We start from the raw sequence: 21,449 nt of genomic DNA, 5'->3' as shown, positions 1-21,449 counted from the left end.
TATCTTCCAGTTTTAGCAGAGAGAAGTCCAAAACAGATCTCAAACCAAGGTGTCAGCTAACTAGTTTTCTTTCTGGATGCTCCACTTCCTTGCCTTTTCTAGTTTCCTGTGACCAACCACATTTCTTGACTCGTGACCCCTTCTTCCATCTTCAAAGCCAACAGCATAGAATCTTCAAATCTCTCTCTGACTTTGATCATCCTGTGTCTCCTTTTCCCTTATATGGACACTTATGATTACATTGGACCCAAGCAATCTGGGAAAATCTCCCCATTTCAAGACCCTTATCTTAATTACATCTACAGACACCCCTTCTGCTATGTAAGGTAATTTATTCACAAGTATTGGAGATCAGCATGTGGACATCTTTTATGCGGTATATTATTTTGCCTACCACAATTCCCCTGCTTCATATCAAGTGAAATTGCATCACTCCAGAAAATGAGGTTTGATTGTCATGCACTTAAAACATTTGTGTATGGTTTCCTTACAGTTTTAAGAATATTTAACAAATATTGGAAATCTTTTCTTCAAATGATTTTGATTCTTGCCCTTCTATGTGAATCACTAGCCTGAAGAAAATGTGTCTGTCCATTCCTGAAAAACAAGCTTTGGGTATTCTTAATCCTGTGGCTTTGTTTTACCTTTGCCAGGAAGACCCTTAGCTTCCTTTTGCCAGTAGCTTATTCTCTTTCTTTCAACTCTTTCAAGTCGATTCCCCAACTGCCCATACCTTAAGGATCCCTCTCTTTGAAACTCTCTGATCGCAAGTGCCTTTTTCAGCTTACTTGGTAGTGAACACGTTCTACTTTAAGTCATATCCCCTTGGGATGTAAATGGTGGAACTAAAACGAAGGTTCCATGTGTACTAATATTTAGTTAATGAGTTCACTAAAATTTTTCTGATCCAAATGAATCCTAACGTCCAAAACCATCACTGTGGAAAGCTATGCATTTATTCCAAGATTCTGACGTTACTCACATTATATTTGTAGTCACACTTTTGAAATTGACAGGGTTTATTTAGATGTCAGATAATAAAATCAGTCATGTGGCTTCATAGCTTCAGCTTGTATTTTACTAAAATAGCACTACTTAACTTTAATAAGAATCTACATTTACAGACTTAGTGTTAATAATATAGCTTCTATTCTTAAAAATTAAATTTATTTTTAAAGAATAAGAATAGAGCTATATTTAAAGATTTTTAAAACCAGTCTTTATTTCATACATGTATGTCTAAAACTCTCAAGTGGACTCATTAATATTTTAAAACATTTTATGACCTTCCTAAAAACGATATTCTCCATTAAAGTTGGACTGGAAAACATCAGGAAGGTCTGACGTCAAAGTGGGGGATCACCTTGATTTTCACCTCAAATCTAAATCTTGGAACAGAATATTTGGGGACAGGAGAGAGAAAGATGAAAGAAATATATATATATATAAGCAGGCAGTTCATGAGACCTACAGAGCAATGAGTCTATGTATCCAAACAGCACATGAACAAGGATTCTAAGACCAGCTGATAACACAGATTCAGAAGTGAAAGAGAGCACCAGCAAGAACGATGGCCAGCACTTTACTAGAGACAGACCCTGGGCACTGGCCAATATGCTTCTGGCATGTTGAGAGAATGCTCAAGGATGGTCACCATGCATTGAGGCCAAAGAGTGGCAAGAGAACAAGAGGATGTGTCACATATGAGCAGTGACTCTGCCCAGTTAGGAAATGTGGTCTAACACATTTCAGAGTCTGATATATCTCTGCTACAGTAACGGTGGAGAGACCAGAAGTATTCCACAAATGGAGAAGAGCAGAAATTCCCTCCCATGTGGAAATGAGAGGAGCAAGATACAGTGGTACTACTCCCAATAATATGTTTACTAAAATGTGCTTTGGTTACATTTAGAACTAATGTTTCTTTATTTGAGGGCCAGGGCAAAATAGATTGCACAAGGATATTTTTGTATTTTAGTTTTAGAGTTGTATTTCATACATTATGAATGCCTATCTTACAGATGCTAAGAAATAATATTCTGCTTTTCATTTAAATTGTATAAATATCTCTACTGATTAAGATGCATGAATATCCAGTTTTCTAAGTTCAATATGTTCTTTGTCAAATGCACAGTTAATAATTGATAAGAAAAAAATAGATGGTTGTGCTGGTTTGAAAGGATGTATGGACACTAGAAAATTAAAATTCCATCTCATAAAGGCAGAATAATTCTTATTCAATACTGTATGTTTGAATCTGTAATTAGATCATCTCCCTGGAGATGTAACCCAATCAAGAGTGGTTGCTAACCTGGATTAGGTGATGACATGTCTCCACCCATTTGGGTGGGTCTTGATAAGTTTCTGGAGTCCTATAAAAGAGGAAATATTTTGGAGAATGAAGTGATTCAGAGAGAGCAGAGCAGAATGACATAACCACAAGAAACAGAGTCCACCAGCCAGCGACCTTTAGAGATGAAGAAGGAAAATGCCTCCCAGGGAGCTTCATGAAACAGGAAGCCAGGAAAAGAAGCTAGCAGATGACGCTGTGTTCGCCACGTGCCCTTCCAGATGAGAGAGAAATCCTGAACTTCACTGGCCTTCTTGAACCAAGGTATCTTTCCTTGGATGCCTTTGATTGGACATTTCTATAGACTTGTTTTGTTTAGGACATTTTCTCAGCCTTAGAACTGTAGACTAGCAGCTCATTAAATTCCCCTTCTTAAAAGCCATTCCATTTCTGGTATATTGCATTCCAGCAGCTAGCAAACTAGAACAATGTTTTTCAAAATTTAGTTTTTCTTTTTCTTGAATGGTATAATTTCTGGAACTCATTGAATTATGCAGCCATTATAAATATACGATATACACCAAGTGCTCAAACTTTTACAAACACAATTTTTTATTTGAAGTAGTGAAAAATAATTAGAGTTAGGGGACTCATCTCAGCTTTTAAGACAGGTGGTACTCATTAATTCTTTGGGACATTGCACATTTTTCAGCATAAATAAAAGAAAGACAAATAGATTAATTATAATGAGATGACTGATATTTTCAACCTATGCAGATGCTTCACTTCCTAACTTTAACGTGATTCATGTCCTCCTAGAATGGGAACCATTAGGCTTCCAGGGTAGATTGGAAACAAAATGTAAAGACCAAGATGGTACTCAATAGAAAAGTACTGGATAAAACAGCAACTCTGACCAGATCAAAAACTGTTTGGTAATAAAGTACACAATAACTGAAACTCTTTAATGTCTAATATGTTCCTTTCTGTCTATTGAGGCTAACCTCTTGAAACTTGAAGCCAGGTAGTTTTGTTGCGTTCAAACCACCCTGTTTGCATAATGCATCTTTACTTTATTATTATTATTATTTTGCATGGGCAGGCACCGGGAATTGAACCCAGGTCTCCGGCATGGCAGGCAAGAACTCTGGCATTGCACCACCATCACCCTCCCAATGCATCTTTATTTTGAATCACCTAATGCCTATGTAGTTGATTGTGAATTACTAAAATCTGTGCTTGTTGATAGCCATTCTTTTTAACGCATCATCAACCCTAGTGAGGTCTTTAGACATAGGTCAGGTACAGGAGATGTGGTTAGTTTCTGAGAACGGTAAGACAAATGCTCTTTTTCCTATTTTCTACCACACATACATATTAAGAGTTGGGATGGAAGTTTCCTTCACACAGTTTTTAGGGGAATTTCAGGTTCCCACATTCTGGATGGAACTTAGAAGTACATTATAGTGAATTTGAAAACAAAATAGAGTCTACTGTCTAGTAGCCAAATTCCCACTGGTTTAGCAGAAATATATACCCACTAATATAACTGGAAATTTTAAAAGCAAAAACCCAAGAATTCTGATTAAATATTTAAAATACCAAGACATTAAAAAGAAACACTAAAACAGATACTAAAATATTGAAAGCAAATACTAGAATATACTGTGGTCTTTACTTAATTAGATAAGACACTTATATAACTTTAAAATAGCCGAAGGAGGGCGGTGCAACGGTGGGTCAGTGGCAGAGTTCTCACTTGCCATGCTGGAGACCCGGGTTCGATTCCCAGTGCCTGCCCATGCAGAAAAAACAAAACAAAACAAAAACAACAATAGCCTAAGGTGCTAAGAGAGGCTCAAGTCCCACAAGCACCTGAAATTCACTATGTTTGAAATGAAACCAACAGTGACCCCTTCAAACTCCACCCATTCTGTCCCTCCTGCATTCCCTGAATTAGGGTCATACAAAGTAGGTGGCTGTCTTGATGGGGCTCCTTGCCTTTCCTTCACAGCTGTCATGATGGAGCTCCTTGCCTTTCCTTCACAGCCCTTATCCAATAAGTTAGAAATTACTTCATCTTTGTTGCCATTACATTGGGTGGGTTTAAGGCCAAGTCATCATTTATCTGCAATATTTTGATAGTCATTTAGTTGGTTTTCATTTTTTTCAACATATCTTTAGCCTACCCTATGCCAAAATACAAAGTTGTACCTGCTTTCAACGTACTCTTGAGTAGAGGGAACAAGGGAGTACCACCAGGATTATACATGTGTTTTAAAACCAGCTCTTCCACATAGAATGTGAGAAATTGTTAAAATGTAATCAGTTTTCAATTATCTAGTCTTTCTAATTTATTACCTATTCTGAGAGCAATCATTTCTAAAATGCAAATCCGATCATGTCACCCCTTGCTTAAATTATTGAAATTGCTATTTATCACCAACTGGATTTAATCCATTTTCTCCTCTACATGCCTTTACAATAAATCAGCAGTACTCAAATTGTGATATGAGGACACTTGGAGAGTGTCAGTTGACCTTTAGTCAAATGGTCAAAATTATTTTCATAAAAATCCTAAAATGTTATTTGCTTTTTTCACTAGCATTCTCTCACAAGTATATAGTTGGGTTTTCTAGACACTGCATAATGTGTGATATTGCAACAGATTGCATGAAGAAGCAGATATGAGAATCCAGATGTCTTCTATATAAACCAGAAACTATAAAAAAGCAAAAATGTGAAACTATGCCCATCAGCTCATTAAATTAATTTTGCTTGGGAAAAATAATATTTCATAAAAATGTATTACTTATATTAACATGTAATGAATTTATTATCCTTGTTTTAGATAAATTAATTAAGAAATACTTATCAGCTTTAATTTCTAATATGGAAAATATCAATAGATACATTCACACAAATAGAGCTCTTCAGGAGTCTCAATAATTTTTAAGACTATAAAAGGGTCCTCAGCCCCAGAAGTTTGAGCCCTACTGCAATAAAGCATTCCCAGATACTGGCTGCCCTTGTTTCTTACTGCTGCTTATACTTACACTGGTTCCAACTATATTGAGTCCATTTTCCAGAAAATGTCATGCTCTCTCCTCCCTCCTGTCACAATCCATGTGATAACGTCCACCTGGTTCCCACCTTGTCTAGGAAGCACATTTAAACCTAAGTTCTGCAACATCTTATGAAATCTTCCCAGGGGATTTTCTAACAACCTTAGCATGTATCTCACTTCATGATCATTACTGTTTTAGAGTCTATCTTCCTCACTGGGGTGTTATTTCCATGAGGGTAGAAAATGAAACAAGCCCATTATGTGAGGGAGATAACATAGCATTTTAGAACTGATTGTCTCTTGAATCCCCAACCCACTGAGGCAATCAAGTTAGGGCCTCATTTTTTTTTTTTTTATTGTAAATTTCAGAATCAGACTGCCATATTGCTGGTCTGCAGGAGTAATTATGGTAATATCCCAGGATATTCAAATAGCACTGGAAGGTTTCTTCTAAAAAAATGTCTCCCTCAGAGTAGGAAGTTCCTCTGAGATTAAGGAAATGGCCTCTGGGAAAATTAAGCTTATCAGTCAGCCATGTCTTAGAGTGAGTTATTTTAATCACTTAATCAAATTACTTTTGCTTTAATAGCTTGGGTACAGATGATAGCGTTTGGGGTCACCCTGTCTTCTTAAGTTTCTTATATACTGAGTGTCTATAAGGAAGTAAAGCATAAATGAATTCCTCTCTAGTTGAGCAAGCTTGCTGATCATGGCAAATGTTGACACCATGGGGGTCTCCAATCCACTAACCATGCTGCATTTGCCCTCTCCATCTTCCCCCTCATGTCCTTAATTTTTAAACAGATTTTCAGTGTAGGCAACACAGCCTTCTATGGGAAGAAGATGCCATTTAGGGCTTTCACAGCTAGAGGGGAGAATTTAATGTCTGGTTTCAAACTTCAAAGGATAGGCTGACTCTCTTATTAGGGCTAATGCAGCTGATGACTTTAAGTTGAAGCCAATGCTCATTTGCCATTCTGAAAATTTTAGGGCCCTAAAGAATTATGCCAAGTCTACTCTGCCTGTGCTCTATAAATGGTACAACTAAGCCTGGATGACAGCACATTTATTTAAAACATAGTTTATTGACTATCTTATGCACACTGTTGAGGCCTACTACTCAGACAGAGAGATTCTTTTTAAAATATTACTGCTCAGTAACAATGCACCTGGTCACACGAGAGCTCTGATGAATATATATATGAGATTAATGTCGTTTTTATTCCTATTAACACAGCATCCATTCAACCCATGGATCAAAGAGTCATTTCGACTTTCCAGTCTTATTATTTAAGAAATACATTTCATAAGGCTGTAACTGCCATAGATAGTAATTCCTCTAATGGATCTTGGCAAAATAAATTGAAAATCTTCTGGAAAAGATTTGCCAATCTAGATGTCATGAAGAACATTGGTGATTCATGGGAGAAGGTCAAAATATCGCCATTCACAGGAGTTTGGAACAAGTTGATTCCAACCCTCTTGGATGGCTTTGAGGGGTTCAAGACTTCAGGAGAGGAAGTAACTGCAGTCTCATGAGAAAATTTTAGTGGGCATGGAGTTGCTTCTTATCAATGAGCAAAGAAATTGGCTTCTTGAGATGGAATCTACTCCTGGTGAAGATGCTGTGATCATTGTCGAGATGACAACAAAGGATTTAGAATATGACATAAACGTAACTGGTAAAGCAATGACAGGGTTCGAGAGGATTGACTCTAATTTTGAAAGAGGTTCTACTGTGTGTAAAATGCTATCAAACAGCATCACATGCTACAGAATTGATCAGTGAGGCAAACTTCATTGTAGTCTTATTATAACAAATTGCCACAGCCATCACCTTTGACCTTCAGCAGCCACCACCCTAATTAGTTAGCAGGCATCAACATCAATATCAACATCGAGGCAAGACCCTTCACCAGTAAAAAGATTACAACTTACCAAAGGCTCAGGTGAGTTTTTTTTTTTAACAACAAAGTATTTTTAAATTAAGGTATGCACATTTTTTTTGTAAACATAATGCTATTACGTACTTAATAGACTATGGTAGAGTGTAAACATAATTTTTATTTGCCCTGGGAAACCAAACTGTTCGCGTGACTTGCTTTATTGTGATAATTGCTTTTTTGTTGTGGTCCCGGAACTTAGCCCACAATGTCTCTGAGGTATGCCTGTACTGTCTGTAGAATACTTAATAACAATATTAAAACTGACAAAAAAACACAGTCTGATTTTATTATCTCTATGTGCCAGCATGATAAACATTGTCCGTGATAAAAATGCCTCCACAATAAGTAATTTGTCTAACTTCTAAATATTTGCTATGACTACTATTGAGACTTAAAAACATATATGTAAGCTTCACATCAGCCTATTGATATTACATGTCCTTTACTAAACAATATATCCTTTTGAGATTAATTCAGAGAACTCCTAGTAATGTCACTGGCAACATAAAACATGCCACTCAGCCATGTGCATTTGTTTCCAGTGTGAGTTCATAATGATTTGGAATGATTAACCTTAATTTTTAATGTATTTTGTGAATCCAACACCTGTGCTATTTCATACTCCTATGTAAACAATAACAGGCAGAACTCAGTTCTGTTATTCTGCGTGGATACTTGTAGTTTTTATTTGTATTTAATTTTTTTTTTATTGTGCAGACATTTGAAAACCACTAGCTTCCATCTCAGAGAAAGAAAGAGGAAAAGTATTACAATTTCTGATGAAAAGGGAGGTTTATGAATCTCCCAAATCTATCTTTATGTTTAAAACTTTCCCTAATGATTTTTATATCTGTTACTTCGAATAATAAAATAAAATTTTTAAAATTAAAATTAATTTAAAAGTGTTTTATCAACTATGAGCAAATTCGGCTATATTCTCTATTGAACAAAGCTGATAAACTTTCTATTGAATCTGAGTATATGAAATCCAATTGTGACAAAGTCATTGACCAATTAGCAAAAGTTAAGGCTTGAAAACATAAATGTAATGTTACCATTTACTACTAAGATAGAACAAAATATTAGTATACATATTATCCCTTTTATCAAAATATAAAAACTATTCATCTATTTCTTTTGGCCTCGTAGTATTTATTTTCTTATTTTCTTTATTATATTGTTTTACTTACATGATTATATACATGAAGTCCAATATTTGTTTTCCTCTCTGTACTTCCTTTATGACCGTTATTAATATTTTCATTTCATGATTATTACTGAAACTAATTTTGTCATATAGAGGAAGAGGTGCTAAAAAATGATCCTTTCCAGGTATTAGATATGTGAAAATTACCATTGTAAGATCATATTTTTTTCTCATTTAACTTATTTTATTGCATTAGTAGCTTTGTTAATGATAACTGTGCATATATTTTTCAAAGAAATTTAACATGACCATGATATATATATTTTTTCCATATACTTAGTTTAAGAGTTCTACTTTTTAGTTTATGAGAACATTTTTCTGGAATTTTCATTTCTTTCATCGTCTTTTTTGTTTGCTTCTTTCTATTTGGTTCTGTTTTTGTTTTTACCAAGTTTATACTAATCTCATAAAATAATTTGTGAGCATATCTTTGTTTTCCAGGCTCTAAAAAAATTTGAATGAAAATGAAATTATGTGTTCCTTGAAAGTTCAGTGGAACTTGCCTGTCGAATTTCCGTGTATGTTATTTTTATTTCAATCATTTGTAAGCTATGTATATTTAATCTGACACAGTCTATTTACTATTAGCCTTAGAACAGTTCTCCCTCTTTAAAAGATGTTATGCTTCTGTTTTGTCAATTTTGCATTGATCTTGCAATTACTCTGAAAGAAATCTTGTTTTCTTCATTCTGGCATTCTTAGACATAAGTTATTGTAGCCCTTAGAAAATTTACTGACATCATCATAGATAATCTTTTCAGAGAAGCCTCTGAAATCAACACAGCAATGCCATTTAGCTGTCTCTGTAGAACTGTTTTCTTTTCTTCAAGGTCGCTAAGATGCCCCCAACATACCTATGGGAGATATATAAAATATCTTGATAGTTTTAAATATATCACAGGATAATTTTTCCTCATATTTTCCAAATAAATATATAGAACCTCTGTGTGTGTGGGGGGGGGGGAGAAGAACGTTAGACTTCCGTCTCAACATGGTAGTTACTCATTTTAATGTCTACTTTAAATTTACCAGTCGATTCCGGTCTTGATTGCATTGAGGGACTAACTTCCTCTTTGCACTAATATAACATGTCATATTTAACAAAAATACAGGATGCTCGGTTAAATTTGAATTCCAGATAAACAATGACTATTTACTTAGTATGTCTCACGCAATATTTGGAACAAATTCATACTAAAAGAATATTTGTCGTTTATCTGAAATTCAATTAACTGGGTGCTCTGTGTTTTACTTGGCAACCTCATATTCAATTCTACTAACTAGAGCTCTAAAGGTTTCCTTGAAGCTGTTTGATTTCCTGAAGGTATCTTTTGTATGTCAGGAAGTCATTAGCTGTGAGGATTTTAGCTAGCCTTCCATTGCTTTTGGTTATTACTTCATTTCATACTATACATTATCTTTTAGCAAAGCAGAGAGGCTTATGAAAATTGTTTTACTTAAAGAAGGATCACTTTTACATATGGTTTTCTGATGAGAATGTTTTCCAAGGGCAATATGTTTCTGGCTTTGAAAGAAAAGTACACATAGCCGCTGACAGTACAGGGTAGCAGAAAAGGGAAGGGACTAGGCTGGAACTATCGCGAGATGAGATACTGAGCGTTGTGGTCTAGGAAGAAGCTTTCTGAGCCTCATCGGCTTCCGTACTAATAACGGTTTCCCCCGTACGTTTCCTTTAACCTTTGGACTACGGCGTTTGGGTCTTCCCAGTAGACTTAGCGTCCTCTCCTCTGGCTGGTAATCGGTCAGCGTGGGCCTGACGCCTTCCGGTGACTACTAGGGCCCAGCTTTTCCCCAGTTCAGACCGGCTACAACAAACATCATTCAGGATGTCGCTCAGAAGGAGCAGCACCGATGGTCCATCAGATGTAGCGAGTGGAAGCCAGTCCAGCATCCCACAGGAGAGGTCTGGAGCCCAGCCTGGGTGGGATACAGCCTCAGACATTGAAATGGAGGCCTCAGAATTGAGTATGACACTGATCGGAGATGGTGGTGGTTTCGGGGATGGTGGTGGCCCCAAACAAGCTAGCTCCCCAAAACAAGGCACAGTCCCAGAAGGAGCAAGTGGTGATCCCAACTTTGACAGCAAGGAGGACACTGATAATTTCTCCATCAGTAATGAAAACCGTGTCCGTTACTGTGCAAAGGAAGGAGAAGAGATGGTGGGGGAGGAGGGGGAGGAGGGCGAGGAGGAGATGGAGGAAGAAGAAGAGCCTCAGGTGCCTGTAGAATGCAGTGAAGCCAGCCGTGATTCGTTTTTATCAGATGAGGATCAGGCCCTGGAGGATTGGGTGTCCTCAGAGACATCGACCCTTCCTCGACCTCGCTGGCAAATCGTCAGTGCCCTGAGAGAGCGGCAGCTGGGTTCAAGTGCCCGCTTTGTATATGAGGCCTGTGGGGCAAGAGTCTTTGTGCAGCGTTTGTGCCTGCAGTATGGGCTTGAGGGCCATACCGGTTGTGTCAATTCTGTGCACTTTAACCAGCGTGGTACATGGCTGGCCAGTGGCAGTGATGACCAAACAGTGAAAGTGTGGGACTGGATATGGCAGCAGCCAGTACTGGACTTTGATAGTGGCCACAAAAGTAATATCTTTCAGGCTAAGTTCCTTCCTAACTGTGGTGATTCCATCCTGGCGACATGTGCCCGTGATGGGCAGGTCCGGATAGCAGAGCTGTTTGCCATGCCACTCAGCAGTACCAAGCGTGTGGCTCAACACAGGGGAGCCTCCCACAACTTGGCCCTGGTGCCAGACTCCCCCTTTCAGTTCCTAACATCAGGTGAAGATGCAGTTGTCTTCGCCATTGACCTCAGACAACGCAGAGCAGCTTCACAAGTGGTGGTTACAAAAGAAAAGGAGAGAAAAGTGGGACTGTATACAATATATGTGAATCCTGCCAATATCCACCAGTTTGCAGTAGGTGGACAAGATCAGTTTGTAAGGATTTATGACCAGAGGAAAATTGATGAGAAAGAGAACGATGGAGTACTCAAGAAATTCTGTCCTCATCATCTGGTGAACTGTGATTCCATAGCTAGTATCACCTGCCTTGTGTATAGCCACGATGGCACAGAGCTCTTGGTCAGTTACAATGATGAAGATATTTATCTCTTCAACTCCTGTGACCCTGAAGGATCGCAGTATGTTAAAAGATATAAAGGGCACAGGAATAATGCCACAGTTAAAGGAGTCAACTTTTATGGCCCCAGGAGTGAGTTTGTGATAAGTGGTAGCGATTGTGGGCACATCTTCTTCTGGGAGAAATCTTCCTGCCAGATCATTCAGTTCATGGAAGGGGACGGGGGAGGTACGATAAACTGTCTTGATGTCCACCCTTCCCTACCTGTGATGGCAACTAGTGGCCTAGACCAAGATATCAAGATCTGGGCACCTGGAATTGAGTCTTCTGCTGATCTTACTGGATTAAAGGATGTGATTAAGAAGAATAAGAAGGAACGAGATGAAGAGAGCTTGCGCTACACTGACTTGTTTGACAGCTACATGCTCTGGTTCCTCATGCGTCACCTGACAGAGGGAGGTCATCACAGGCGCCAGGGAGCTTCTGGAATTGAGGTCGGAAATGCAGATTCGGATGAGTCTTCCAGCACCTCAGATGCATCTGAAGAGGGAGATAGCCAAGACCCAATGCAGTGCTTGCCGTCTTGAAGGTCTCATACCTAGTCCAGCTAGATGTCATCTAATAGTGTGGACTTTAAAATTCAGTTTGAATAGAGTTTTACCTTTTGCATTGTTTTCCAAAAGATAATTAAAAATCATCACTTTCCTTTTCTTCCTCCCTATCTTCTTTCCTTCTTTCCTACCTTTCTTACATTCTTCCTCCCTCATTCTTTTCCTCTGAATTAGTTTCATTTCCTCACTTTTTTTTAAACCTCTTAATCTACTTGAATGTTAAGCTGTTTATTTATGCCTCTTTTCTGTTGACTGTTTCCTTATGGTTGACTTCTAAAGTTCTTAATTCTGGTGAAAAAATTAATAGCTTTATTGGATATATCTTTTCATTTCTCGTGCTCTGGAAACTATCACCAATGTATTCTAAAGATAAGTTCTTCATTTGTTCAGAAATGTATTTATGTTATAGAAGTAAAGTACAACATTGGTTTTTACCTGAATGCTTACACTTGCACACACATACTTGCAGAAAAGGAAAAGAGGAGAAAAATGAGTAAATAGTTTCCTAACCTGATAATTCATCCTCTTGGAATAAATAACTTGGTGCTCGCCACATTTTCTGCCTCCTTGAGTTAATGGTATAGATTACTTTGAGCACCTGAAGCTGGTAAGAAGTAAATTAAATTTAATTATATGATGTTGGTGACTTTGCACTTTCAATTTTCTTAAAGTTTCATGTCTGAGAACTTTGAAGGAGTCCACCTGGGAAACTGTCTCCTTCCTATAAATTGTCAGGCAGGAATAGAAGGATTCCTAATATTTGAAAATATATAGTAGAATTAACTTTGAAGAATAACTTAATGTTGCAATAAAGAGTTGTTCATACTTACAGATAATTTGATATCACTGGAAGAAAAATTTAGACATCTGTGCATTGCTCAAAATTCTTTCAGGTTGTTACAGAAGTTAAATTGCTTTTTTAAAAATACTTTGTTTTAAGCCTTATTTAATCTAAATTTTGGGTGCTGGGAAGTAAAGTACAACATTGGTTTTTACCTGAATGCTTACACTTGCACACACATACTTGCAGAAAAGGAAAAGAGGAGAAAAATGAGTAAATAGTTTCCTAACCTGATAATTCATCCTCTTGGAATAAATAACTTGGTGCTCGCCACATTTTCTGCCTCCTTGAGTTAATGGTATAGATTACTTTGAGCACACTGAAGCTGGTAAGAAGTAAATTAAATTTAATTATATGATGTTGGTGACTTTGCACTTTCAATTTTCTTAAAGTTTCATGTCTGAGAACTTTGAAGGAGTCCACCTGGGAAACTGTCTCCTTCCTATAAATTGTCAGGCAGGAATAGAAGGATTCCTAATATTTGAAAATATATAGTAGAATTAACTTTGAAGAATAACTTTATGTTGCAATAAAGAGTTGTTCATACTTACAGATAATTTGATATCACTGGAAGAAAAATTTAGACATCTGTGCATTGCTCAAAATTCTTTCAGGTTGTTACAGAAGTCAAATTGCTTTTTTAAAAATACTTTGTTTTAAGCCTTATTTAATCTAAATTTTGGGTGCTGGGAAGTAACGTACAACATTGGTTTTTACCTGAATGCTTACACTTGCACACACATACTTGCAGAAAAGGAAAAGAGGAGAAAAATGAGTAAATAGTTTCCTAACCTGATAATTCATCCTCTTGGAATAAATAACTTGGTGCTCGCCACATTTTCTGCCTCCTTGAGTTAATGGTATAGATTACTTTGAGCACACTGAAGCTGGTAAGAAGTAAATTAAATTTAATTATATGATGTTGGTGACTTTGCACTTTCAATTTTCTTAAAGTTTCATGTCTGAGAACTTTGAAGGAGTCCACCTGGGAAACTGTCTCCTTCCTATAAATTGTCAGGCAGGAATAGAAGGATTCCTAATATTTGAAAATATATAGTAGAATTAACTTTGAAGAATAACTTTATGTTGCAATAAAGAGTTGTTCATACTTACAGATAATTTGATATCACTGGAAGAAAAATTTAGACATCTGTGCATTGCTCAAAATTCTTTCAGGTTGTTACAGAAGTTAAATTGCTTTTTTAAAAATACTTTGTTTTAAGCCTTATTTAATCTAAATTTTGGGTGCTGGGAAGTAAAGTACAACATTGGTTTTTACCTGAATGCTTACACTTGCACACACATACTTGCAGAAAAGGAAAAGAGGAGAAAAATGAGTAAATAGTTTCCTAACCTGATAATTCATCCTCTTGGAATAAATAACTTGGTGCTCGCCACATTTTCTGCCTCCTTGAGTTAATGGTATAGATTACTTTGAGCACACTGAAGCTGGTAAGAAGTAAATTAAATTTAATTATATGATGTTGGTGACTTTGCACTTTCAATTTTCTTAAAGTTTCATGTCTGAGAACTTTGAAGGAGTCCACCTGGGAAACTGTCTCCTTCCTATAAATTGTCAGGCAGGAATAGAAGGATTCCTAATATTTGAAAATATATAGTAGAATTAACTTTGAAGAATAACTTTATGTTGCAATAAAGAGTTGTTCATACTTACAGATAATTTGATATCACTGGAAGAAAAATTTAGACATCTGTGCATTGCTCAAAATTCTTTCAGGTTGTTACAGAAGTTAAATTGCTTTTTTAAAAATACTTTGTTTTAAGCCTTATTTAATCTAAATTTTGGGTGCTGGGAAGTAAAGTACAACATTGGTTTTTACCTGAATGCTTACACTTGCACACACATACTTGCAGAAAAGGAAAAGAGGAGAAAAATGAGTAAATAGTTTCCTAACCTGATAATTCATCCTCTTGGAATAAATAACTTGGTGCTCGCCACATTTTCTGCCTCCTTGAGTTAATGGTATAGATTACTTTGAGCACACTGAAGCTGGTAAGAAGTAAATTAAATTTAATTATATGATGTTGGTGACTTTGCACTTTCAATTTTCTTAAAGTTTCATGTCTGAGAACTTTGAAGGAGTCCACCTGGGAAACTGTCTCCTTCCTATAAATTGTCAGGCAGGAATAGAAGGATTCCTAATATTTGAAAATATATAGTAGAATTAACTTTGAAGAATAACTTAATGTTGCAATAAAAGTTGTTCATACTTACAGATAATTTGATATCACTGGAAGAAAAATTTAGACATCTGTGCATTGCTCAAAATTCTTTCAGGTTGTTAAAGAAGTTAAATTGCTTTTTTAAAAATACTTTGTTTTAAGCCTTATTTAATCTAAATTTTGGGTGCTGGGTATGGCAACTATTTAATAATATATTCATTTTTGTTAATGTTACTTGTTTAATTGAATAAAGGAGCTTTTCTCCTAGTGTTTGTCAGCTGTCACACACTATTGCAGATATTTGTTGGAAAAGAAGAATGCAATTAAACATCCTATGGCCTGACAAAAGGTTTTCGTTTTATTTATTTCTAGAACTGGTATTATTTCTGGTCTCTTGGGAGTAGGTAGAGAAATTTGCATACGGCATTAGACCTTGGAATGGAAGAGACCTCAACCAGAATTCCTACTCACTGAGATTCAAAGTTAGGGATAACACTCTAGGGGTATTGAATAGCCCCTACAGAGGTCTACTGTTAAGAAAGGATTTTTAAAGCAACAAAAGGGAGCACATCTGCAGAACCGGGTGAGTCAGCTAAACTAGTTTGTAATAGAGAACACAATGAGAAGAGCATTATAAATCAGAATTCCAAGTATTGGGATATGAAGCATCCCACCCAACAGGCTGGGATGTATACTAGCAACATCAACAAAACACTGAAAAAGCATTTGGAATTTTTAGTAACACTGGGTGGCAGTGAGAGCAATGGCAAGATAAGATGAATTGTTTAGTTCTCTCTCCATTTGCCCTTTGGGAGCAGGTCTGCCCCTGTGGTAGAGTTGTACTTCACCAGTTTAACTAAATTAAAGCTTTGTTTGGAGTTCTCAGCATGGTTCTTGAGATTGCTTGGTCTACAAGAGACATTTGCTGAGAGAATTGGAAGGCACAGGTATAGTAGTAGCCATATTTATCCTCAGGAGTTTGGTGCAGGGTCATCAGGACTGCTGCAGCTAATACACATTGTTACTTATATGCTGGTTTACCTTGTTGATAGGGGCCAATGGCTAGGCCTACAACTACTCCAGCACGTCCTTTTTTCTTCCTTCAGCTTCATCAACTGCATAAGGCAGAGTGTCCACTTCTCCTGCCGGGTTCTTGTCATCAAAGTTGGAGGTTCAGAGGCAGTGAAAGATCAACACAGATTTCATTTGTCCTTGTTAGTTCCAGATATTCCTTGTAGATTCCAGATTGTCCTTTCTTCCCTCACTTCACATCCATCTTCCCTTCGTAACTGCCCTGATAACTTCAGGCTCCAGCACCTGAAGCAAAAGCAAAAGCTTCAGAAAGCCTGCTCAACCAGATTCCACAATGACATAAGATCAAGTCCCTATTATAAGTACCTTATTACATGTACATCACATCCCACTGTTCTGTTTCTCTTACTGGACTCTGACTGAAACACCCTCCCCTTCCCACCTTGGACAAGGTGAGCTCCCAGATTCCTTGGACAAATTGCTATTTGGAGCAGTAAAAGACCTCCAAAGGAGATTTTGGACTTGAGTAAGATATATATGGACTTAGACAAATAATTTGAAAAAAATAAATAGCCATGATTATAGTTGAAAACCAAGCTGGTGAATGAGGTCCTAGAAAAATGAAGCAATCATTACAATTTTAATTGATGCAAATAGTGGCTCTAATAGCATGTAGAAGATAGCAATACAATATAACTACCAGCCTTCCATGAGATGGTGGGCAAAACTAGCATTTCTATCAATGCAATAAGCAGGCAAAAACACACCTTTAGCATTAAATTTTCAACAGCAATTATTTTCAATCCAATATAGAATGTCTATAGGACAATTCTGGGTAGGCCCTCATTGCCTCTATATAATATTATAATTGTTTAATTATGCACAGAATTTAGCTGCATAAATTTGTGACAGATGCCAAACTATACTTTTAAAAAGACATCTTCTGGCAGCAGGTCTTCAAAAGGACAGGTGTGGAAAAATAATAAAGATGGAAAAAATATAATAGAACCTAATTGCTAAGTGGCAGGCCAAACATTTTTTTGGAGAGTTCTGCTAGTCCAACAGTGATCTTCAGCAGTGCTCGCTCAGCCTGTTTAAGTTGTTAGCCAAAAGTATAATGCAATAAATTTAGAATAGACTGTACTGGATCTTAGCCATATGTGACCAACTTCTGTGAACTTCGCTGTCTTAATCTGCCTTGACTTCCGTCTCTTCGACAATAAAATGCAAAGTTTGGATTTTAAGATTCAGGGCCTATGTAATACTTAATACATATCTGTTTCTTTGCTGGCTAGCGAAAGTTCAGATAGTTCAAGTTTGCAAGGAGCCTAGTGCCCTATTTCTTAAACTGTTTTCTGGGAATAACTATGGGTTTTTTTTGGAAGTTTGCATTGGAAGATGGCTGGGAAAGACCCTCCCCAAGTAGGTGTCCTCTGGTCCATATGCTGCTGCTTCATTCAGATTACTTCTAGCTTTAGCAGTCTCTATCTCTAACCATCTGCAGAAATTAAATATGCATATACTATGAACAGTATATTCAAGTCTAACTTCTCAGTTGTTCTTCATATGTTCTAGTTTGCTAGCTGCCGGAATGCAATATACTAGAAACGGAATGGCTTTTAAAAAGGGGAATTTAATAAGTTGCTAGTTTATGGTTCTAAGGCCGAGAAAATGTCCCAATTAAAACAAATCTTTAGAAATGTTCAATCTGAGGCATCCAGGGAAACATACCTTGGGTCAAGAAGGCCGATGAAGTTCAGGGTTTCTTGCTCAAGTGAGAAGGCACATGGCGAACACAGTCACGGTTTCTCTCTGGGCTAGAAGGGCACATGGCGAACACGGTGTCGCCTGCTAGCTTTCTCTCCCGGCTTCCGGTTTCATGAAGCTCCCCGGGAGGCGTTTTCTTTCTTCATCTCCAAAGGTCACTGGCTGGTGGACTCTCTGCTTCTCGTGGCTATGTCACTCTGCTCTGCTCTCATCTGAATCTCATGACTTTTTCTCTTGTCGTTCTCTGTTTGGCTTTCTCATGGCTCTGTCATTCTTCTCTGCTCTCTCCAAATGTCCTCTTTCTCCAAAATGTTTCCTCTTTTGTAGGATTCCAGTAAAGGAATCAAGACCCACCTAGAATGGGTAGAGACGCATCTCCACCTAATCCAGTCTGACAACCACTCTTGATTGAGTCACATCTCCAGGGAGATGATCTAAGTAAAGTTTCAAACATACAGTACTGAATAGGGATTAGAAGAAACCGTTACTCCCACAAGGCTGATTAGGATTAAAACATGGCTTTTCCAGGGTACATAAACCTTTTCAAACCACCACATCATAAAAAAACAACAACAACAAAAAACCGAAATATTAAGAAGGAGCAGAAAACAGAAGTGCAGAGAAGATAGTATATTTCCCAAGGTCGCTAACTAAAAAGGGGCAGAATAGGGGCTCAAATAGGATTTACAATAAAATTAATCCAACAAATAGTGATGCAGAGCATTGCTGTTTTGGCACATGGCAATTTGGTATTTGGTATTTGGTTCTCAGTTTCTTGATAATAGAAACTGAGAACTCAACATTTCAGATTTTTTAATGATAGTTAAGAGTCACCTTAAGTCTGGTAGACCCCAGAGCAATATTGAGGTGACTGCAGTTGTGCTTGGACTTTTTCTGTCAGTTGTATGAAAAAACAGAAATGACAACCATATAAACTCAAGCCATTAAAATTGAATTACAGGGCTCTGCGGAGAATAAACAAATTCATAAAAACAGAAACAACAACATAATTAGCAGAAGACACACACACAAAAAAAATAAAATGAAAAACACAAAAACAGTTAAGTGCTAGAATAGTGACAGTCCTTCTGGTCTTAGCTACACATTAATCTGGATGACATTAGCTAGAAAAGTTTGTTGCTTGTGGATCCTTCTCTAGAATCAAATTGAAATCACATCTGAGCCTTGGTGATTGGTTCTTTTGACTACTCTGCTAAAAAACTATAACGGCCCAGATATTAGAAGCTATCTTCCTCAGCTTAGTGGAATGACAAACACTGAGGTGCTGAGACTTATGATAGATAATCATTACAATCTTGGATCATTAAGAGGAGCTCCTCTTTTCTACAGTGTGAGTTATTTTCTGCATAAGAGATGAGATTTGAGCCTTAGGTTTTGCCCTCTTAAGAGTAGTAACTGGGGGGTGCAAGGGTAGTTCATTGGTAGAATTCTTGCCTGCGATGCAGGAGACCTGGGTTCGATTCCTGGCCCATACACCTCCCCCCACCCCCCAAAAAAGATAACAAGAAAACAAACAAAAGAAATTCAACAAATGATGCTACAATAAGGGGATATTCACATGGAAAAAAGAATGAAATGTGACCCCTGCCATACAGCAAAAAAAAAAAAAAAAGAGTAGTAACTGTAACCGATAGTCACTTCTCATGACTCATTTTTTTTTATAAAAAGCAATTTTGAAACATAGTGGTTAACATGTAGACAAAACTTAAATTTTTTTTAGGAATATGAAAATAAACTTTCCTTAATGGCATCAGATAGAACCAAATACTTCAGGGAAATATTTTGTTCCATGTGCATTCTCACAGTAGATCCCCCTCTAAAAATTTCCCTGGAGAATTTTAGGATGATGGAACTACTTGTATAGTACCAGGGATGTGGACATATGACTCAATACATTTCTCAAAATGCATTGAACTGTACTTAAAATGAGTAAACTTTAAAATATGCAAACTAAATATTCAACTAGGATGTCAGGGAATCTCAGGAGAGAATGCAGACTATGACAAACTAATCTAATTCTATTACAAATCTATCATATAACCTCACTAAAGCAGATGGAGGAAAAGGAGATGGCTTAAATAAATTTGGAGAATGGCATTTGAATGGAAATTGTAAGACTAAAGACAAAAGGAACTATACGTAAACACTGCACTCTAGTTGATAAATTGTTTCTCACCAGAGGTTCAGGTTAATAATTCTCAACCTGCTTTATATGTATGTCTGGGGTTGAATAAATAAGCAGATGGAGTATGGATGGGGAGAACCAGGTTTCTCACTGTCAGAGAGGGAAATTATAGATAAGCAAGCAGGGAATGCTAGAATGGACCCTGTGGTGCTGGATTAAAGTTGGAAACAACAGAATGAACTCACGATTAGCTTAACATACATACAGATGGATAGATGCAGAAATAATTATAGCAATATGTGAATAGTAGATTAGTATGAATCATATATTCCCTGGCTCTCTCCACTAAGAGGCCCCAAAACATCTTGTAGTGCCAGAAAGCAGGCACATGCTCAAAAAACAAAAGGAGGGGGATATCAAAGGGACCCAAGAACCAACTGAAAGAGCTCCTACTGGCCAGAGCTGAAACAACTTATGCAAAAAACAACATGGAATTAGATTACAACCTACAATATAAAATAAATATTCATGAGTTCATACTGACATAAAGAAATGATTGAATTAGTAAATAAATGGAGAAAGGACACATTTTCCTAAAGAATAATTCCAAAATAATAATAAAAAGATAGATACTAGATACTCCCTTCTCCAGAAGGTGGAGTTTGTCACTTGCATTCAAGGAAAAGGAGGAGAATATTAACTTAACAGTGGAGAAATCTGAAAAACACTACTTAATCAAGTGACTGAGGTTAATGTCACCAGTGATAAGTCACTTTGATATTACATGCCTCTGATGTGATATGATGAAAAGACATTCTTTCCCCAAACCCATAACCCCACTCTAACCATGAGGAAAATGTCAGACAAACCCAAATTGAGAAGCATTCTACAAAATACCTGGTTGGTACTCTTCAACATTGGCAAGGTTTTAGGAAACAAGGAAGGGTGAGAAACTGTCCCAGATCAGAGGCGTCTAAGGAGATATGATGACTAAATGCAACGTAGTATCCTCAAGGGATCCTGGAACAGAAAAAGGACATCAGTGGACAAACTTGTAAAATGTACATAAAATGTGTATTTAAGTTAACTAACCATCAGTATGAACTCATGATTAGCCTAACATACAGAGAGATGGATACAAAGAAACACATGCTTTTTTTCTTTTAGCTTTAACGAATAATGGTAATGTAATACATAAACATTAGAAGAAGCTGGGTGAGGGGTATCTATACTATAATTAGAACTATTCTATAAATCTGATA

The 21,449-nt window shown here is 37.0% G+C and overlaps 1 pseudogene; it reads left to right on the top strand.

The window, feature by feature from the left end:
- Positions 1 to 10,223: 10,223 nt before the first annotated feature.
- LOC143671610 (DDB1- and CUL4-associated factor 8 pseudogene) lies at positions 10,224 to 13,676 on the top strand (annotated as a pseudogene).
- The last annotated feature ends 7,773 nt before the right edge of the window (positions 13,677 to 21,449 follow it).

This window comes from Tamandua tetradactyla, chromosome X (genome assembly GCF_023851605.1).
Source record: "Tamandua tetradactyla isolate mTamTet1 chromosome X, mTamTet1.pri, whole genome shotgun sequence".
NCBI classification, from domain to species: domain Eukaryota; kingdom Metazoa; phylum Chordata; class Mammalia; order Pilosa; family Myrmecophagidae; genus Tamandua; species Tamandua tetradactyla.
The sequence above is the reverse complement of the archived record's forward strand: the minus strand, read 5'-3'. Positions and strand labels throughout refer to the sequence as shown.